Source organism: Lathamus discolor, chromosome 5, assembly GCF_037157495.1.
Source record: "Lathamus discolor isolate bLatDis1 chromosome 5, bLatDis1.hap1, whole genome shotgun sequence".
Taxonomy (NCBI): domain Eukaryota; kingdom Metazoa; phylum Chordata; class Aves; order Psittaciformes; family Psittacidae; genus Lathamus; species Lathamus discolor.
The window spans coordinates 33,798,734-33,817,413 of record NC_088888.1 but is presented as its reverse complement, the minus strand read 5'-3'; positions in this window follow the sequence as shown (position 1 = coordinate 33,817,413).

Sequence of the window (18,680 nt, the reverse complement as noted above, 5' to 3'; positions counted from 1 at the left end):
CCCAGCCCGCCTCGCCCTCCGCCGGCGGTGGGGTGGGGCACAAGCCCCGCCCTTCCGCGCAGGCGCGCGGTGGGCTGTGAGGTGAGGCGGCGGAGGGTTATTTCGTGTCCGGGGTGAGCCGCCCCTCGGCGTGCCTTGTGCGGCTCTGTGTGTCACCGGGACGCTTCCCTCCGCTCCGCATGGGCAACGGAGCGGCTGGGGAGGCTGCGGCGGGGAGCGGGGTGGTCCCTCACTGCTGGCGCCTTACGATTGTCTCGAATCTGAGGCGATTCCGGTTGACTTCCCTTGGTAGTGAGACAAGGAGGCACAAGAGCACAAAATGTGATCAGTTCTAAGTGACCTTACGTTTGATGGCTTTGTAATGGAAAATAACTGCCGTGCTTGAAGGTAGCTGTCATAGTTTTAGGTCCTTGACCTTAGTACGAAAAGTGTAAGAAAAGCAGAATAGAAAAACCGGACCTGGGAGGGGGAGTGTCTGGGACTAGCAGGTGTCCAGGATGGGCACAGTTAAACCAACTGGCAAGTAGAAGGACAGGATGATTGCTATGTCTGTAATGTTAGTTATGCTGGTGCTTCAAAGACTGCCAGGAGTTACGACGATTGTTGGGAGAAGTCAACGACCCTCAGAGACCACCACCACGATTCTGTACGCATGCGGGGAACTTTCTGGAAAATGATGTAATTCATGTGTAGGCTCATGAATATGTATGTGTGCCCAGGGACTATATAAGGATGGCCTGAGTAGCAATACGGGGACGTTAGGAGCAGCTGTCCCCCGTGTTTCCCGGTGCCACGATAAAAAATACCTGCTTGTCAGCTTGAAAACTTTGTTGGCGAGTTTGTTCCTGGAATTTTCTCCGAATCACTAGTGAGCCCATAAGCGTTTCTGTCCTGGTACAGAAGCTCCCTGTGACACTTCGTCCTGCAAACTGCAGCCCACTGTCCAGCTCTGGGCTTAAAATGCCTGCCCTAGGCTCTTTGATATTCTGTCTGTCCCCTCAAACCCCCTGTTGCCAGCATTTCAGTCAGAAGCTGAGCCTTTTGCTGCACATCTGTTTGAGGGATGTAGTATATGTAAACTACCAGACCAGGATTTGATTTGTTTGTTTAATTTTAGTTCTTATTTTCAGAGATTCCGACTTCACCATTGCATTTCTTACTTCCAAAATAAACCCCAAGGAAAGCCAGATTGATGACTGATTTGATGTCTTACTAACATTTGATGTCTAACTAACACTGTGATGATCCTGGTTGCTTAGCCTGGTAGCAAGGGTCACTGAGTCTTCACCACAGCAGGCTGTCCATCTTTTCCCTCCCTATACAACACTTCCTCTCTGTCCACATTCTACTTTCTGCCAGTCCTTTTAAAAACTCCTCTTCTGTTTTTAGTCTGGCTTTTTAGTCTTGTTGGTCACAACTTCCCATTCTTCCCACTTCTCCACCATCCCCCAAGCTCTATGAAAAACTGCCTCTGCCTGTCCAAACCACCTTCTTACCAAGCCTTTCTGGTCAAAGGTCAGCTTTTAAGTTCCCATTAGTGAAACAACAGGCACTGAGCCAGCACCAAGAACCCTTCAGAGAATCTACTGACTGTTCTTGATGTTTTGGATACATATAGACAAAGATACATATAGACTACTTAACAAGTTCATACTATTAACAGTAATTAGAGGTTATGTAGACAGGTCCCCAAAGTTACTATAGCCCTGATACACAGAGAATATTGAGGTCTGAAATGTTGCATGCAAGCATTTCTCTGGGGTATCTGATCTCCAGAACACTGGAGGAGGCTGAGGGGTCTTCACATGAGCTGTGTGGATCCCAGTATGCCACAGATGAGAGCTTTGTCCCCCCAAATGGTATGTTTTGAGGCTTAGGTTAAGCTTTAAAGAAGTTTGGTCTAATGTCACCAAATCCCTGACAGATATTGGTTATTTTTGCTCAACCCCCCCCCCCCCATAAGTGTTAACAAAAAACTTGTTAAAAATATGTCATGTTATAGCAATAAAAGAACATGGAGGTTTAGACATCTTGCACTGTATAAACAGTACTTTAGGCTGAGACAAATTAGTCTTGTCAAATCTTGGTTTTTATTGTTACATATATCTTACAAGACAAGCTTGCCTATATGGAGGTTATATTTAATAAATATGTCATCGTGCTAATGCCACACTCTTCTGCTTCCAAACACTCCCAATTAGTTTAAAGGCACACATGCCAATAAAATACATTTAAACTGTAAAGCTTTCTGTAAAAGCTATTAGTAATACTGAAGAGCAAGACGTAGGTTGCAAGAATGGTAAAGCAAAGACAGGACAATGTGAGAGGTGAATACAATTTGGTGTTTCAGTATTCCTGCTTTGAAGAGGAAATTAGAATAAAGAATAAAATTCAGAAATAATTAAGAAAGATTGCACTAGGTTACAAAAAACACAGCTGATGCTTCAGTAATTTGAGAATATAGGGTCCCATATGCTAATAGAATAATTTTTTTCTGAGTAATCAAAAAATAGAGTTAACCTCATTCATGTCCATCTTGAGTATGAGGGTGAAAATGAACCCCAAAGCCAAAAGTTTAATTCATCTTCCAATTTATGGTTCCTGTTGTTTACACCTGCTAGAAACTTCTGGCTCATGTAAATACAGATACGTTATGTCAATTGTATCTGCAGATCAGGTATTTAAATGCTATCATTTCCTTCTCAAATTAGCTTCACCACAATTATTGTGCCAATAATTTGTTGTGGCTGTAAAATAGTTGCTCAGAAGGTCATGTTAAGATTTCTCTAAAAATCCTAATATCAGTGTTTACTGTTTTTTACTAGCTAGTAATAGGTGTAGAAGAGAGGACCACCAAGATCTGCTCAGAGATCCAAAATGAAGATAGGGTATTCTGTGAAAGCTTGAGCTTCCAAAATAAAATAACCTGACTTAGCTCTTTGCAGGTTTGGATTTGGCATTTAATGACTCAGAATTGCAAGCTGCCAGATCCCTCTGTTTTCCTTTGCCGTACTGGGAAACAGTTGTTTCTGATCTGAAGCTGGGCCGTGTTTTGAATTCACCTTCATTGCGGACTGAGTGCTTCTGGCTGTGGCAGGAGTGCAGCTGAGGTGGGCTGTTACCCAGGAGAGTGACAGGGCAGCATGCCTTGATTTCGTCTGAAGGTGGCACCACAAGGCCGTATTGAAAAGCACTTCAGCAGCGTAACACTGCTGTTTGTTTTCTCTATTACTTACATTTGTGTGACACAGTCCCATCTGAGAGACTCAGGTGAAATGGAAATAAAGTATTCTGCGCCACTTTCCTGTTCTTGTGTGGTGGACATGGAAAGCAATCCATTGTATGTGGAAGCGGCAGGCTTCAGTGTAATTTGAAGCAGCAGTGAACTTGGCTTCTATGACCCAAATGAAATACGAAGACAGGTGACTGATGCTCTGAGAAACATCTGAGGTTTCTATGACCTCCTTGTGCGCAGTATCATTGGCCAGCTGACTTCATCTGAACAGAGCTGACATCATCTGAACACTGTCATCTTCAGCTTCCACAGAAACTGCCCTCAGCCCATGAACATGGTTGTCAATGTAATTACAGTTGCGCATAGAAATTTATGGGTTGGCTACTTCTAAAATCATGGGCTCATCCTTCAGCAGTAAGCCCAAAGTGACAGGAGCTGGTGAAGAATGTGAGTGCAAAGATACATTGATGCTGTAATTGCACTCCTTTATCTTGCCCTATTGTGAACTTTTCCAAGAATAAATATGAATCCCACCAGCTATACTACTGTACTGGCAGCTGCTGATAACTAGAGTCTGGCATGCTGTATGCTAGCTATCTGCTTTATTCTTTCATCATACTGTCTTCACAGTAGTAGGGAGAAGGCAGCCACACTGTGTAACCTGGTATTAGTGAAGTTATTATCTGGGTTAGGCTCTTTTTAGGATAGCTTTATCCTATAATGCTATAATGCCGAAGTATAAATTTGCCCTGATGTGGGATTGAGTAACATCTCTTTTTGTCTTGCAGAACTCTATATAATGTTTTTAGGTGTTTTGTACAGGGAAACGTATTAATGCTCATTTACTAGTACTGTATATTTAAAAAAGAAATATACAGAATATACATATATATATAAGATTGTAAAGGAAATCAGACTATAGACTGCAGCTTTCAAAAACAGTGATTTAATTGATTTAATTTTGAAAAATCATGTAAATAGAGTGAAGGGATCTAAATACTTAGTTCAGTATGTCAAGAGAGGCACAGGAAAATGAAGCCATGAGAAAACTGGGACATGTTATAAAAGTACATTACTTATTGACAGTGTCTAGAATACAGATGGATTTCTGTGATACCTGTGTTTTACGATGTTAGCCTCTTGGTGTCACCAATTAACTACTCTGTTGGTGAAATAGTGATCATGGGATGTAATTGGCTTCACGTTTAAAAATAAGGAATGGCTAAGGGGACTGGTATTTTTAATGCCATATACTTGAACTAGAAATTTTGTTAATAGATTACTCAGGGACATTTGAGGCCACATGAGTGTTCCCCTTTCAAGCTCAAATCAGTTTTTGCTGCTCAGGAGAACTTGCATATCATGAAAAGGGTTGCTTGCTCATTTAGGACATGTTTGTTGAGTGAATATCCTTGAAGATATGATATAGCAGTCCTGATTCAATTCTGCCTCTTAAGTTGCTTTGAATGCAGCACCAGGAAGCAATCAAAGCTGGCTTTGGACACAGGTGTGAACCTGCACGGTTTACTTGCATGGCTCAAGAAACTGTGCCTCTGTCTGGGTTAGTGTGTGAGCTGTATGCTTGAGGAGGAATTTGTTTTCTCACGTCTTATGTTTCAGATAACCAAGTGGTGGATGCATGATCTTGTGCTGTCAAGGTCCTTGTCTCACAGCCAACTGAATCGGGGACCTGTCCAAAATGTGCCATGATGCCCATGCCTTGCTGTAGTGGTAGCTGCAAGTAGCAGTGCACCTGGACCCTGCCCCATGAAAGTACTCCCATGTCTCTTGTTCAAGTGTAGGTTTGGCAAGTAAAGCCAAATTTTAATACGCTTGTCTCCTCTCTGAGCTGTTATATACCTTTAAATGTGCTGTCTGTAGTGACATCCTTACCTCTGAAAGCTGCTGTCGTTAAAAAATCTAACCAGACTGTGAAGCTCCTGTTTTGTTGTGTGCGCAGGTGCTATTAGAGGGAGACCTGGTGGGACACAGGCTGGCAGTGCTAGGTGGTGGTCAGTGGAGGGAGCTCCCTGACCAGTAAGAGTCCTCTGGCCATGAGGTGCTGCAGTTTCTAGATGCAGTGTTCTTTAGATGAGCTGCAACTGCATGTAACACTTCCCCAGTATTGCTCTCCCTCCAGAACCTGGTGATATTATGCAGCCATGAAAGCTGGGACAGGCCAGCTTTCATGTATAGAGGTCACTGAAGGGCACATAGCACATCTGCTGTGGCTGTAAGGAAAGCTCAGCAGCTGGAAGAGGCTTGGGAGAAGAACAGGCAGCGATGTGTGAGGGGATGTCCCTAAGGCTAAAACCTTGCTGTGTCTTTGCATGAGCCTGGGGATATGGTCTGTGCCAAGGTGGTTTGAGAAGACTGGTCTGCAATGCAGTGTTAAACCTTTCACTGCTAAATATGTGCTAAATTTCTCTGAAGCCACAGAATATATATGTCTTAAAAGCTGCAAAATTACAACTTTTCAACTTAATATCATATACTCAAGAAGCATTCCACAGAAGAAAATCTCTTAGTAACAGATTACTTACTAAGGGATCATACTTTAGTTTCTTTTTTCTGAACACATATGAGGTTCAGAACATCGAAGATCTAAAGCTGCTTTTATATACACAATATTTTTGGTATGAAAGCTAAGGAACACACCTTGTATTTGCTGGGACAGAGGTAACTGAGCTGCCCCATGTGGATGAAGTGTGCAAGCTTCCTTGTGCTACAAAGGGGAACATGTTCAAGAGTGTTTGAAGGAAGCACCTATGCCTAAATATACAATATCTGTGTAGCAAGTGAATCTCAGTTCCCAAAATTCAATTCTGTCTCTGGCTGCTTTTCATGTCATTTTTCATGGCCTGGTTCACATTCACTTGTAGATAACCTTGTAGCTGGTTTTGCCTTGTAGCTATTCTTTTCCACAGAATTTTTTGGAAAATGAAAGTCTGAAAATACTTGTTGCCTATGAAGAAGCTTCTTTCTTCTTCTTCTTTTTTTTTAATCACATTGTCAAACTGACATGTTGATTGAAATGAATGGGCATGGATTCCCATCCAGCCTACGGTGCTAGAAACCGAATACTGTTATTGATGGGCTTATATAAAATGTGTTTGATGATTTTATCTAGCTTCCTCACTGTTGCTGTCACACAAAACCCACGCAGATCTGTTATCACCAGTCAGAGGAGAGGCTGAAGACAAAGGAGGCAGGTATGTTTTCCAGCAAATGTTTCAGAATTTTTAAATCTGTCAGAAGACTCAACCTTCACTGTGTTTCTCTTTCAAAGCCAGCTGAATGTTTTTGTTCCTTTTAGTCTTCCAAGTGCATTGTACCTACAGCAATGCCTACCCTGGGTACATCAGAGGCTCCAGTTCATGATGCTTCTTGCTGCCCCTCACTAATGCTCCAGAAGCGCAAATTCCCTTTTTGAGCCATGAGGGCAGGTACACTCAGCAGCACCTCCTTCTGATTAAAAGTGTGCATTTAAGCCTGATTCTCACTTATTAAGGTCTGTTTAGATCAGTCTGGCAGTGTAAATGTCTTTGAAGAAGGTATAGATGAGGGCCTTGGAGTCCAGAATTCAGCTTTTAGCTTTTCTGCAGCTTCATACTGACTGGGATTGGGGACAATACCTGCTTTCAGTCATGAGCAGAGAAAGTCAGAGCAGATGCCCAGTAATACATTCCAAAACAGGTACCATGCCTACATCTACTTGGACGCTGACACAAATGCCCATCTGTCAGGATGGCACTGGGCCCAGGTCAGTTGGGTCCTCTGTAGGTGGTGGTGCTGTGTCACGTATGGTGTTTGGTACCTGAGTTCCATAACCTGGCAAGTGACCTCCTAGTGGCATGGTGACCTCCTCAGAGGGACAGCACATATGTATCTGAACAATGTCTTTTCACTCTTGACCACACTTTTTGACCTCACATTCAGCAAAGGAGGAATGAAGGCTCAGGGACCATTTGCCAAATGCATGGGTTGTCTTGCAGTAGGCAGCTTGGAAGCTCTTACACTGCTACTACTTTTAAGGGACAGGGAGTGTATGCCAGCAAAGCTTCTGGGCTGTTCCATGGAAGGTCATGCCAAAGTCAGCCCATGGCAATAAAAAGAAAATTAGTTAAAAAAAAAATAAAATCCTGCTGAACTCAAAGCATAAATTGAGCACTTGCTTGCTGAGTCGATGAAGTGTTGCCTGACAATATAGGATGCTCTTCTGCACAAACAAAAGAACAGAAGAGATTTTCTGTGCCAGAAAGTAAAGTGAAAAAGGAACTGAGCAAAATCCTAGTCACAGCTGAAAATACCAGATGCGATTGATTCTCTGCAGGAACAAGTCATCATCCTTTAAAGCTATGCAAATACGTGTTTGCAGGCTTCTGTCAATTAAGCCACGAAAGCTCTGCTTGTGTGTTGATTTCAGCATTGTCTAGATGGACAAAGTCAATTAAAGCAATTCAGTGTAACAGAAGAAGTATAGGTCGGCTTCTTCTGGGAGCCCAAAGAGGATAATTTTTTGACACCACTTAGCTGATGGGGCAATGCCCATACTCCACTGATCACTGACTGTGCTCAAAGTTTTGGCTCAGGATTAAATTTTATTACAGCTGTGACACACAATCCCTCTCTAAGTTCCAGAAATCAGATTTAGGTCTGTGTAAGGTCCTTAAATATAAAGCCAATGTAAACAGCACAGGACTTAATGGAAACCCTATAGAAGTATAAATCCAGTGGATTTACTTCCTGAAGCAGTAGCGAGAGTTAGCTGTGCAGAAGCTATAATTGATCCAGCATGCTTAACTCTATATTTTATAACACATTTTTTACAGCAGTGTTTAAGCACTTTGTACATCAACAAGATTTACACTGAAGATAGAAAAAAATGGATTTCACTGCCTCCTTTGAGGCCCCATGCAGTGTTGTTTGCATGATCTAATAGGTGGTTTCTGCTGCATACACTCAAAAAGATAGTCTGCACCATGTTCTGAGGGTACATAGTGCAAGCCCACTCATTTCTCATGGGAGAAAACTCCACAGCCAAAGATGCTATACACTGTGCTCTTTCAGCTCCTGCACCTTGTGCATGTTTGTGTATGTTTCCTCTGCACAAGGGCTCAGAATATTTGTTAGTAGTAACAAAAAGTCACTCCATCTGATATCGCAAAAGGAGATTCTTGGAGATTTGCCCACAGCTTGTCAACACAAAATTATATTAAAAGACTTGTAACAAGATTTAAGATCTTGTGCCTGGGCTTCCAGTTGTGATCTTCTTCTAATAGGATAACTCAAATGATGCTTATAGTCCATACTGATGGGAGAAGGCTCCGGGTGTGAATATACAATTTGTAAATACTTAATTCCAGACACAAATCACTCAGAAGTCCAGAGGCAGGAGATCGAAGCTTTCTCTGTTGCAGACATTAGCAAAGATGATAGCACTCAGTTATCCTCAGAGTAAAAACCAGCCAATTAACACCTCTTGCCTTTGCCAGCTTCATTTCTGGCCCATCATTTAAAAATTATTAGAGAAACCTCAGGGATTCATTAAAACTGAAATATAGAGGTAATGTTCTCTATTACTGTCAGCAAAGAAGTTGTTTACCTGGGCTACTCCAGCACAGCCAGGCAGCAGTGTTGTGATCGGCAGTCTACAGTTGTCACCCTTAGGAGGGTTTAAAAGAGCCCTCCTCCTAAAGATGCTGTTTAGGCCCTGCTTTTGCTGTTTTAGATTCCCCCTTTCTAATTAACTTTTAGTCAAGGCAGTTAATATCTTGTTGCTCTACAAATGGATTCCACAAAATATAAACCGTCACTGTATTTTCATATTATCTTCTCTTCATAACTAACCAAAAGGAATTCTAGTAAACTGCTAAACCCAGCACATTTTCAGTTTGTTTCTTAACCAAGAAAAAAGTTTCCTGTAACCTTTCTGAGTAACATACTTGCATGCGTACAATGAAATTCACTGGAATTAGGCAAACATCTCACCTCTTAATATTCCCAATTTGCATTTCCACAAAATCAGAGTATTAGGCTTGGGAGAGACCCTCCTAGCTGGTCTGATAATGAGATTATGCACTGATAGGCAGCCTTTATTTGGAAGGAAATTTTGATACATCTTCAGTGTTTAATCTCGTTGGTAACAACTTTAGTCCTGTAATACAAATCAGATTTACTAGTGGCATGGCACTATTAAATTTTGTCACTAAAAATATTTCTATTCAATCAAATATTAATATTGCAAGTTAAATCATAACCTATGCAGCCACAATCCACTTACTAAAATTTGAAATGAAAGCTTAGAGTAGCTGCGGAGCCTTTCTGTTGGGCTTTGTTGTATTTTAAACAATAAATATCCATATGCTGATTACACCTTTACTTGGGTGTTTTTCTTTGCCATTTCTTGGGGAGAAAATCACACACAGTTGACCAGATTTTTTCTAACTATTTTTTCTGTTCATTGTTTTTCTCAGCTTGCACTGCTTTCCTTTTACTTGTCCCCCTAACTCCAGCTCACCTGTGGTCGAAGAGAAGCTGGATAGCAACGTTGTTTGTATCTTCCTGCTACAAGGGAGGGATTGAATTAACCCCTTAGTCTTAGATTCTGGTTTCAAAATAGACAATTGTGCATAAATATGAGTATCTTGTGAATCTCACACTTACAGGTGAAACCTCCAGAATGACACAGACAGGTCTTCCTGTCCCAACAGCAAAAAACATGTTTGAAGAAAGTATGAGGGATTGCCAAAATGCAAATGGCTCTTAAATTACTTGCTGCAACACTGTGTTGGGTTATAAAACTGTACAAGTATAATTAATTTTAATTATTTAAATATGTAATAAAATTAGAAAGCAATCTTTCATTCTTAGGTCGTATTATCTTAGCTATTATCAACCAAGTAAATGATTTATTTCCCCATCCACTTATATTTGATTGAATAATTATTCTAATCCCCTTCATTAGTCAGATGACGCACTGCAAACTGAACACATTACAAGTTTGTCTTTTGTGGCTGATGCATTTTACACATAACACTTTGCCTAATAGTTTTCATCTGCATTTTCAGGAAAGATTCTTAACTGTAAATGCATACATGAGGTTCTGCTATCTAAAAACCTTTCAAAATAAGCAAATCCTACAGCTCTTAACTGAGCAAAACCAAGAATTTTATTCAGAGGGCATCCCCTGGATGTCTTGGTAGTTTTGCCTCAAACCTTTTCTAGGATTAAAAGGAAACCTGCCCCTTACCACACCATCCTATAATGAGCATATTTTCCTGTTTCAGGCTTTTTCTAGTATTTCCCAGATTGTAGACTCTTAATACATGTTCTTCATATTTCGGGAAACACAGGAACCCCCACCTGTGCCTCAGCTCGTGCTGAAAAAGTACATTTCAGATTTTGAACCTTTTTATTTTTTCCTTGATAACATTTTTCTTCACAGTAACCTTGAACCAAGGGGTTGGAATAGATGATCCTTAAAGGTCCCTTCCAACCCGAGCAATTCTATGATTCTGTGAAATTAATAACCATAGGCTACCTACTGCTTGCTTCAAATAGTCATCACAGAAATCCTCTGGGCTTCAACTTGCAAATCCTTACAACATTCTAACCCAACATCATTATTAAAAGTATCTCCTTATTTCATTCCTTACAAACTGCATAGAATTCTAGCCTAATTTCACTGGTACAGAGTAAGGTTGCAGCAGCAGTTCAGTCTTTAAAACTTCCATACTGCCAGGCCAAGTGGCAATAAATCATAGCCGGTAGTGGTTAGTTGAGGCAGCTTCTGGGGAGGTGTTCTCCAACTGATACTATTTCAATTAATTAACATTGGAAATTATCCACAGCATTCTTACTTTTAATAGCCCTAATTGGATACATGTAAGTCTCATGTATTAACAGCTCCGTGTTTTCATTTGTGGACGTTTCAGACCTAGATGTTACAGTAACTTAATGTTACAGTATCTGTAGCTTTCCAAGCATTCTCTCACAAAAAAAGTGTCAAAATAAATACTGCTCTGGCTTCCCCACTTTAGCAGGTGTGCCCAAGTTGGTTTATAACAGCTGCAATTAATTATCTCATTCTCCCTGGACCAATGCCCTGTGCTTGCAGTCATTAGTTTCCTTGCTGTTGTTTTAATAATATGATTAATTTGATCCATCCTTCCAAAAAAGAAGGCTCATAGAAAACAGGTAATTTAAACTGGGCTTCCAGCAGTTTCAGACATCTGGCCACTATGGTTGGAATCAAGAATTGTCAGTGTCACACCTAAAGGGAAGTTCCTCATATGCTCCTAAAAACACTTCCAAACTTTGTTCCAGTGATGCTCTGGCTGGGATCAGAAGCTGCTTTTAAAGGCACAGCTTGCCTTGTCTATGTATTAGCTGTATGGAACTCCCCATGTGGATGCACATAATTATACATCTCTTCTAACCAACGTTTCGTTTTTAAAACTGTTAAATACAGAAAACATAAATATATCATCATTCAAATAAACCCGCATTAGTATCCTAGTAAACTAAAACCCTCCAATAACATCACATATATTAAGAACAAAAGTGCTGCCACATCAATCTGTTCTTAAAAGCAAATGCCTTAAACAGAATGTCCTTTACACATCTGCTAGCTTGTGCTTTCTGAAAGGTTTATAGACACTTAGCAAATGTAAAGCTATTTTTGACTGTACCTAATACGTAATTTCTTCATGTGCAAATAGAGAAAAAGCTTGAAATGAAATCTACCTCTTCATGAAATTCTACTAATTAAGAGAAAGTTGTTGAATTCCTGGGAATCAGTTTTTCTAGGCTTTGTGAAAGCATATACAGCACACGTATCTGTCAAATTCACAAGTGTTTGTCTTTAGTCAATGGTAGTAATTCCTCACAAGTGAGGCTGCGGGAAAGCGCATCTCATCAGCTACTCCAGTGTCTCCTTGCTCTCTGGCTGGCCAGCTGCTGAGTGGTGGCCAGAAAGCATACTTGGAAAGAGCAAAGTAGCAGCTGCCACAGTGCAGAAGGAAAAAACCAACCCGCACAAATTGTCTTGGAGCAGATTGGGAAGTGTCAACTGGTAAAACAAAAGATTGTGATTTTCTAGCAGGTTATTTTCTGCTCTGCTGTATGAGGGACCTTTTTGACTGCCCAGGGGTCATGGTCTTCTGCTCTGGGGGCTGAGTGATACCTTGCTCTCATGTGTGCCTGCAAGAGGTATCACTGGGGAACAACATGGCCAGCTTTAGGAGGCTGGTCACCCTAGGGCACTGTGATTTGAATAACCCAAGCAGATAATTGGGACAGAGAATGAATCAGTTACACCAAAGCTGAGGAAGAAGTGCTATGGCTTTTCATAGATGACTGTTTCAAAGTCTGGGTGTGGGCTGGATGGGCTGGATAGGCTGGATAGGCAGCAAGGGCAAGTTTTCCATTTTGGAAAGCTGTTTTATGGTGGAAGTAGTATTTTCTTAACCACAGCATAGACAGATCACCCTACCAACTAGAAGAACCCAGCACCTTAGTGCATCTGCCACACAGACGTGACCTTGCATCTGCAGATCTTGCTGAAACAGGAGTAGCAGAGGCTACTGGCACTCCTCTGAAATGTGGGTGTTTTTGTATAAAAGAAAGTAACAAGTGGTGTCTCATCTTCTGTCTTAGGGGAGAAGAACATTGGTCCTTAGAAGATGGGTTTTTTAACAGTTCTGGTGTTTCTTGCAGTTTTAGTTCTTTGAGCAACTATATCTGTTCAACTGGCACTATGTAACTGCTCTATCATTTTTTACCCTAGCTGAAGTTATTGATCTGTAATAATTTGCTGCTGTGGATACATAGTTTTAAACGAACCTTTTTTCTGGTCCCTAATCCCTTCCATCTGACTTTTTTGTTGTTGCAAGTATTCTTGTTTCTCATGCAAAGAAACAAGAATCATCATAGGAGCTTGCAGGGAAAGTAATTTGTCTGGGTAAAATCTACAGCTAACATAAATGGCAGCTACATGCTGGGGGAGGAGATGGATACATTAGGAATGCCATAAATTGTATATTTCTTCTATCTTGACCCAGGATCTCCTGGGAGGTTTCAGTTATATCAGAGCATAAATTCTTGAGGGGCTTGAGCCACAGGTTTCAGCTTTCTCTTATTCATGGTAATGAGAGTCAAGATCCTTTCCTCCACTGTTTTTGATTCACTGCACCAGCCTTGTGGCTGAATTATATGCCTAACCACCTGTTTTTCCAAGGCTTGCGGTTCCTGAAGATGAGTGGAGGAGGCTTGGAACACATTACTGTCCCAACTGTCTTGACAACATATGAAGATAGACATGGCTTTGTGTTATCCCACCTTGTAGTGATGTAACACAGGGCATAGAGCCAGCTGCAGGAGGAAATTCACTGCGTGAAGTCACAGAGGCATGAAGCAGCTATTTTTCTTCTTTTGCTAAGGGCCTGGGAAGTCAGAGATGCTGAAGAGAAATGAGACAAAACCACAAGATGGGCTCACAGACACGCCTCCTGGAGCCAAGTTTGTGCTGGAGTCCTGAGCCCACCCAAAGGCTCTCTCTCACCTTGAGCAGGGGGAGCCTGGGGATGCAGAACACCACCTGTGAGTGATTCTTACTCAGGGGCAGAGAGCAATGCCAAAATCCAGGAAGGGTGTTTGTTCCATGTGGCATGATGCTTTGCACAGAGGAGCTCCAGCTGCAGCTGCGGCCTCAGGGCACTATGGTAGCTGTCAAATAAAAAGTAAGAATCTTTGTCCATATCCTCTCTGAGATAGTGATACAGCAGGAAGACTTTGCTGTGATGTGAAGAAGATAAAACCAATGTATCATAGGAGCCCAGGAGGACTGTCTCAGAGAGATACGGATGATGTACTGACATTTGTGTCTAGCCATGTTCATCCTGGAGAGTGTGGAGCCAGTGTACTGCATCTGCACTCAGGTTCACTAGTGTGCACCCGGCATTTAGATTTGTGTCCAAGAAAACAGGGTTTGACCTCTAGCTGCTCCAAAGGGATTTCCTCACATTCTCCCATGGCTCTTACTCATGCCTTTTGTATTTAGTATGGCCACACACTGAAAAACAGCTCTTTCAGGCATGTAAAACTTCTCCCTCCCCACTCCCTCTCTCCTCTTGCACTATGCTGGGCCACATATTTGGGTAAACTATGTGGAGGGGTTTTCTGTGTTTGCTTTCTGACATTCTCTGACTACAAACCCATGGAATCATAAAATTCTTACTCAGAATGTGCTTTCTGAATATGTACACGTGCTGCTGACACAGTTGTTGTTTTGGCCAGCAGCCCTTTTCCCATGACAACGTTAGGGAGTCCTCCCTCTGTTTGGTGCCTCCTGAACTTTGTTCACTACCTTTTACATGTCAAAAAACAGGAATGTTCACTTCTGGGATGAAAGGAACGAGCTGAAACACGAGCCAGGGTAGTTATACTGAGCTAAGATACGCACGATGACATGCTCTTGTGTAATTTAGGGATAGGGCAAATACTTCATTGACCTTTACTCTGATATCTGCTTATTTATCTGCATTAGATAAACAGCCAATGGCTATATCACAGCCTCAGCAAACAGCGACTTCTGTCAGCACTGCAGATACCATTTGTTGCTTGATTTTATGGGACGGAAGGAAGGTTACCTTTTTATTACTGCTTTCAGGGATGCCTCACTGTGAGGCCTGCTTTCCTCCACCCTGGATGTTTGGAGCTTTTGTACCCTTGGCCAAATTTTGCCCTCTGGCAAAATTATGCCCTGTACAAGTTCTTGAGTATGTTGCACATTTAATGAGACTGACAGCAGTCAGCTCTAGGGTTAAAGACAGAAATAGCAGATCCTTATCTGAACTTCTATGAACTGGGTAGGAAGAAAGCACTTTCGTCCAGGTCATAGAGAGAGCTTCCAACAAGTTCCAGCTCAGTTTCTATAAGGCTGTCTTAGTCCTGGTATAAGAAGAAAGAAAGAGATGCCCTTCAACTACAGCTTTGCAAATTATACTTTCATTATAATCTAAATTCTAGCATAGCTAGGCCTTTATTTTATTAGTTGCAGAGAGTATAAAGCCAGCTTGTCCCATGCAAGCAGCTTCTCATCCCATCATCACCAGCCTGGCATGAGAAGGGTATCTTCTTTTGATTTTCTTGGCTCAGTTACTGTCGTTTATTTCACATTTGGAAGAGCTAGATACTAGAACTTAGCAGGGGAGAAATTTAATTTCAAGCTTGAACACAAAGTTTGGGATCTGATTCAGATTTCCAGTTTGCTTTAGCTTGTGATTGGCATCAGTGACTAGATTACTGAAAGGACCCCTTCCCTCAGTACTCCCCTTATTTATACTTAGGGTGAATGTGAGACAGAATCCCAAATAGAAATAGTCCCAAATTTTGAGGCAATTTAGACCTGGCTCCAAAATTTTCAGAGCCTTTTCCTCTAGGAATAAAAAACTTCTTCCACCTGCATTTTGGAGAAGCTCACACCCAGTTTATCTTGACCTCTAACCTATCAGCCTGCCCAGGGTTTCATTTCTCTACTGAGTTCGGCATGGTCTTTTTTCTGATCAGTACTTCATGTGCATTTTGTGTCTGAGCCAAAGATCACAAAAACCTTACAAGGATGATCTTGAGGTCCTTTCCAACCCTAACTATTCTATGATTCTATGTCTTCATGGACTTCAGGGACAGCTTCGCTAAGCTATGACATGTGTTTCCATGTGCCTTCAATCATCAGTTCTGGGAAAGTTGTGAAGAGATTTGGTTCTCTCTTACTGAAATCAAGACATCCTGAATTTGATTTGAGTCACTCTTTACTTCCTGCTTCCTGTGCTGAAATGTTCAGTAACTTATGGACGTCTTCCCAAGCAGTGTTAACATTTCATCCAGAAACCTTTGGTGACCTGCTGATTGATATACAGCCACAGGCTAAAAAGCCCCTACTTTTCCTGGACTCTCTCCAATAGCTTTGATCTAGAAACTGAAGAAATTTGCAAATGTTTTGTAAAAAGAAAGAGAAAGATATTTTCCAGAATGTTGAGGATATTGTCCAAAATGAACTGTTACACACTAAGGTGGAGATGACATGTGAGATGGTAAATACATAACAAGGCTGAATTATTCATGGAGAAAGGAAATTGGCTGCTTACCTTTGGGAATGGAAATCTGAATGAACCTAAAGTTTTAAAATTAAGTAAGTTGCATGGTTTCAGCTCTCTCCCTGGGGTGTGATAATGTCAGCATCACATCTTGATCTCTTTTGGAAGAGTCCTTTCTTTCTCTCATTTTCCTGCTCCCACAGCATATTGTTGCAATATTGTTGCCATCAGCTGTCATTCTGACCCTGTTTTCTGCTTCTCCCAACCTTAAGGTGAGCAGAATTGCAATTGGGCAAACATATATGGAGTGCTCCTGGTTGGTATTCAGCGCAAGGACAGATGGCAACCAAGCGGCTGGTGGGCATATATTTTCAATACCAGTACAGGCTGCACAGATTTGTTTTCACAGTCCAATCTGTAATCCCTAGGTTTCTTGAGATGCTAAACACAATTCTGAACATTTCCCTGTCATGCTGTGTAGATGTGCACGCTCGCTGTTTGCTTGCATGTGCATGTGTATGCATGCATGTGCATGCATCTGTATATGCTTCATTGGGGAACTTCTTGGATGCCAGGACTCAGCTTCCCTTGGAGCCGGGATCATCACTCCTCCTGTCTGCACTGTGATGAGTTGGTAGATAAGTCCCGGTCTGATGTGAGCTTTTTCAATCTCAAAACTGTTTTGTGGATTTAAAGAGTACTTGAACTCATCTATATTTATTGTTTTTCCCCCTTTGCTTCTATTTTCTCTTCTTCCTGACAACCCAAACAATGCTCCACTTCCTCTCCTCCCACTTCAGCTTGCACAGCAACAGATCACTGGACCTAATTGCTAGCTTTGCTAGCTTTGCTTCCTTCCTATCTTTGTCTTCTTCCTCTCCTCCCAGCTCAATTTCTGTTTTATTTAATCCACCTACTACCAGATGTTCCCACTGCACAAGAGGAACTTTTACATACCTGCATGGGAGGCTTGTCCTATTGCAGCAGGGAAACCTGTTTATTCAGGCAGCGGTATTAACTGCACCTGCTTATACAGCCATGTGATTTCAAGTGTGGATATCTGCAAACCTCCATTCTAGAAGTCCAGGTCTTCATTTTAGTTCTGCTTTCTCTCACAATCTATTGTCAAAAAGAAAGTAGAAAATGACCACATCAGACAAGCTAATTCCTTGCAGAAACCCCTGTGAGCTGTACAGAGGGCACAAGCAACGCTAGCATGGAGGGATGGGAAGGGCAGTTTTATCTGTTTTACCTGGAAATTACACATCTAGAAGTGTAATCCAGGCTTCTGGGTACTAGAGATTAACAGAATGACCCAAAGCAGCTACAACGTGTCATGAACCATCCCATAATAAAGGCAGAATGTCAGGAAGGATTAACTGATTAGGTAAGTAATGAAAACTGGTACCTTTCACAAGGTAATGGGAAATATAAATCACTGTGCTATATGACCTAAGTAAGGCAGCTGCTAACAGATTAGAGCCCATGGGCAAATGAGCAGATTATTCTTTGGTTTTCCATTTCTAGCTCTCAAACATTTCCTGCTGGAGGATGTGACGCGATGACATTTTAAACTGGCATGAAATTGGGTTGTGATGGGCTCCTACCATCAACCCTACTAACTTTTCCATGCAGGAGCCTCCACTGGATTAGGAATGAGAGAGTTTTGTCCATGGGGACCCTTTTAAGGGTGAGTGGCAACTAGAAAACACAGCTTCCCAGGGGCTAAGGCTGTCCCCTTCTGTGAAGTGTGTAAGCATCTCCCTTTAACCATGACAAGTGCAAGGTCCTGCACCTGGGTCAGAGCAATCCCAGGCGCAGCTACAGGTTTGGCAGAGAAGGGATTCAGAGCAGCCATGCAGAGAAGGACTTGGGGGTGCTGGTCGATGAGAAAATGAACCTGAGCCGGCTTCAGTGTGTGCTCGCAGCCCAGAAAGCCAACCGTATCCTGGGCTGCATCAAAAGGAGCGTGACCAGCAGGTCGAAGGAGGTGATCCTGCCCCTCTACTCTGCTCTCGTGAGACCTCACCTGGAGTATTGTGTGCAGTTCTGGTGTCCTCAACATAAAAAGGACATGGAACTGCTGGAACAAGTCCAGAGGAGGGCCACGAGGATGATCAGGGGACTGGAGCACCTCCCGTGTGAAGACAGGCTGAGGAAGTTGGGGCTGTTCAGCCTGGAGAAGAGAAGGTTGCGTGGAGACCTCGTAGCAGCCTTCCAGTGTCTGAAGGGGGGCTATAGGGATGCTGGGGAGGGACTGTTTGTTAGGGACTGTAGTGATAGGACAAGGGGTAATGGATTAAAACTTAAATAGAGGAAGTTTAGATTGGATATAAGGAAGAAATTCT